Raw genomic sequence first — 4,293 nt, 5'->3', positions numbered from 1 at the left:
TAGCGTTCTTGACCTAGGTTAAAGCGAATACTAACCGTGCTATAACCTTTATCGACTTGGATACCATCCTTAGCTTTTTCCTGAACTTTCTCCTTCACAAATTTATTCCATTCAATAGACACTTGTTCAGGTTTTCCTTCACGTTACCTCAAATTAATCGTGAAAAGGAATTTTATTCGGTTTATTCCAAACTTAAAAACTTGGGTCTCACATTACTACCCTCCAAAAAGAAAGTTTCGTCCTCGAAACTTAAGGTTCAGTAAAAAGTTCCGGATATTATTCCTTGATCTTTTTCCTCTCTCTCCCATATAGCATCGTCCATGTCTTTGTTCCAAATAACTTGCACAACACAATCTCTTTTTCCCTCAACTGTTTTGTCCTTGTGATGTTCACTTATGATCCAAAATTCAACTCGATCGCGTGGTAACTCCTAGACGAATTATTTCCTTGGAATCCACTAGTCCAGTAAATCATTACCTCTAACTTCGTAACTATCCTCATTCAAACCAATTTACACTTACTGAAATCTCTAACACTTCGCACAAATCAGAACTCATCCCCTAGAAGATTAAATCATTACTATACCTCAAGGGATTTTACTAGTCATTTCATCATCTGATCCTTCAACCTTCTGAGATTTAACTGCTATCGTAACCGCTAACACCACTAAATCTCTTAAGTGTACATGAATCTCAGCTCACTAGATCGACCTTAGCCCTAGGATTCTCATTCAACTTAGTAAAATTCACTGGCTAACCCTAGCATGCATCATCAAAATCCATAACAAAGTTCCATTCACTCTTAAACTCTACGAAACTCGTCCAAATATAACAACTTCAAGTATTCATCTTAATACTAACACTTTCCTTTATGTAACTTGATCATCCTCCAATCAATCCGATACTTAGTCTCTCGATCAAAACCTGACAAACTTTGAGTCCTACACACTTAAGACAGAGATTCATGGATTTAAAACCTAAACCTTCTCCAAGTTTGGTCCTCTAATGGCCTTTAATCCTCCAATACTTCTTAAATGAATATCCATTTCTTAAAACTATGACTCATTTGCTTACATAAACGACCTGACCAGTGTCGTCATGCTTTCACATTCACATCTTGATCCTGATATTCACAATCATAACTTATTATGCTAACATCATTCGAATCTTATCACATGGCTCATCATATCAGCAACCCCATAATCAACATCAATCGATCCCCAACTTATAACCAACCTTAACACTCTACACAACTCAGAATTCCTTTACTTCAAGATCTCTCTTATACTATACCTCAATGGTCTTTACCCGAAACTCATCTTCAGATCTCCAATCTTCTAAGATTCAAATCCTATTGTCACACCTACAACCATAAGATCTCCTACTCGTACGTGATTCTCAACTCTCAAGGTCAATCTTAACCCTAAGATTTCAATCCATCTTAGTAAATCTCACTTAGTAACCTTAGCATGTTTCTCTGAAATCCATATCAACAATCTCAAGTATTCAACTTATACTAAAACTTTATTTTTCTAACTTAATCATTAATTCAACACTTTTCAAGTGAAAATTCATCTCTTAAGACTATAATGTATCCACAAATGAATCAAGCGCTTAGCAAAACTTATTCCTCGAACCCGACTACAACAATCTAGCTCAGAGTTAATTCTTCTCAATCTTGTCATCATCAAGTGATCATCTATAACCTGATATTAAATGCAACCTATTTAGTCTCTAACAATTCCACTCCGAAATCACATAACCTATGACTTCATAATTCCGAGAAAATACTTAATATTTTTCCAGCATTAAATCTCTTGACTTAGTCTACCTCTACTTGGAGTAATCACACGAACTAACCAATTAATGTCTATACGACACTCATCGACTTCCAAAGATTTAAATCTTAATCTTTTAAAATCAAGTGCTTAACACGAACTTTCCTCCCAAATCCGACTAATCCTCGATCAATTCAAATTCATCTTACACATCCTTCTATCAAAGTCCATTACCAGCTGTGATTCCGAATATCACCCCCTCAATATTAAGTTGATCAAGCCTAATACATCGAAGGTGAAAATTTAGAAAAACCCACTGGAACAGTCAATGAGTTCCTATCGTCCAGTAGTCACCATTATCCCGACATCCAATCCTTAACGCTCCCGCTACGGAACAACGCACCCTCAACATAACACGTATACTACCCATAAGGAATCTCTCTAAGATTCGTTCTTCAGCTACTAGCTTCCTTATAAACGCAGCGGTGCAAAACTACTTTCTAGGCTTAGCGTGTTATTCTAAACCTCGTGTAACTACTATAGTTAAAACACGAGCAGCAGTCAAATAAATTCTTAGTAGGGGTAATAACTATAAGGTCAAAGCTTAGCGGTAAAAGCAAGTTCAAGCGTGTTGCACACGCTACGGGGGTAACGAAGAGTATACCATACTAGAATGAAAAAGAATAGTTAGAAAGTTACCATCGTTCTTGCGCTCTCCTCTGACTAATCCATCAGCTCCCTCGCCGCACAAGACATGGACTCTTCCCCGTGCAGTAGAACGTCTTCCCCTCACCGTATGCACAGATGGCTCAACCTTGGTTACATTGCAATCCTTGGCTTGATGCCCCGGACGGTTGCAGTTGAAACATAGAGGTCTTCCGTCTGGACACTTGTTAGTGTAGTGCCCCACCTTCTTGCACCTGTAACACGTCACTCCTTGACCCGAAGTCTTGTTTCCTGTTCCTCCGGTAGCATTTATGGGCTTATACTGCCCCGAGGTAAAACCTTCCTCTAAAGGACGTTGATACGGCTTCTCCTGTCGGAATCTCTCTTTCCCTTGATTATTTTGAAAGTTCGACCTCATTGGTCCCCCAGTGCCTGTTCTATTAATCCTCTTGTTCTTCATAAGTTCAACTTCTGTTGCCTTCTCAACCAAAGGTTGAAATCGCACAATCCCTAGCGGCCTCACCGAATCTTCGATGTCAGCTCGTAGTCCGTTAATAAACCTCTTGCACATATAGCGCTCGTCCACATGGTCATTGAAAAATTGGAAGTGCATTGCCAATGACTCCAGTTTGGAAGCATACTCAGGTATGGTCATGCTCCCTTGACAAAGAGTCAAAAATTGCGCTTCTCTCTCATCTCGGGCACTAGTCGGAAAATACTTGTCTAGGAACGCAGCTCGGAACGAGTTCCAATTCACTTCCTCGTGATTGGCCTCCATCATTCCTCTGGCGCCCCTCCACCAGTACTCAGCATCTCCTAGTAGTAGGTAAGATGCCAGGCCCACCTTAGCCCCTTCGGCGGTATGCAGTACCCCAAAAATCTTTTCAATCTCTTGGATCCATAGGTCCGCTCTGTCTGGGTCAGTCCCACCCGTGAACTTGGGCGGATCCTGTCGCCTGAAATCAGTCAGCCCCCTATTCTGGTCTAGGGCTACCTCCCTCTCACGCTTATGACGCTCACGTTCAGCCTTGTCAGCACGCCACTGAGCGTTCTCCGCAGTTTGATTTGTCATTGCCTGGGCCATAGCAGTCATTGCCCCAGCGAGTTGGTTCATGTTCACCATGTTCTGTTTAGTTAAACAAACAGTTAGTACTAATCATAAGATAACATCTAACATAACTATACAATATGATTAAGCACTAACTTCAATCAATTCTAAGCGAAAAATCGCTCGGCAGACAATCAATTTTCACTCTTTGCAGAGTCACACAACCTAGCACAGAAGACCTATTCCCCAAAGACTCCCGAAAGACTCGACAAGCTCTGATACCACAATGTAACACCCCGATTTCGGTGGCGTCACTTTAGTAACTCGAAAATAAAATAAAGTAAAGTGGAAAAGCAGGTATTTTTTTTTTCGTTTTTGTTTAAATAAAAAGACTTGTCGAAATAAAGACTCAACCCAATCGCGATTAACGGCGATTAATATACAATACAAGCACAGCCCTCGCTGCAACTAAAAACATCGTCACGAGTGTCCTCATGTGACGGAAAGTAACATCAAGTAACTAAAAGTGTTGCCCAACGGCAAAACAAGTGCGACTCATAAATAGAGTCATAAGTTTTATAAATACAGTCCTTCGAAAAGTAAGTCAGCCCAAAACGGCTTCCAAAAAGACTTCTTACGTCCGACTACTCCATGCGATTCCCATCAACGGAGAACCACACCGAAAAGCAATCTGTCGGAAACTACCCTGTCCCAAAAGTACAAATGACGATTCAGAGCTATGACCACTAACACCCAACCTTAGTAGGCTCTAAACACCCATACCCTATGCTTCCATCATCGA

This window comes from Lotus japonicus, chromosome 2 (assembly GCF_012489685.1).
Source record: "Lotus japonicus ecotype B-129 chromosome 2, LjGifu_v1.2".
NCBI classification, from domain to species: domain Eukaryota; kingdom Viridiplantae; phylum Streptophyta; class Magnoliopsida; order Fabales; family Fabaceae; genus Lotus; species Lotus japonicus.
Note: the sequence above shows the minus strand (reverse complement) of the source record.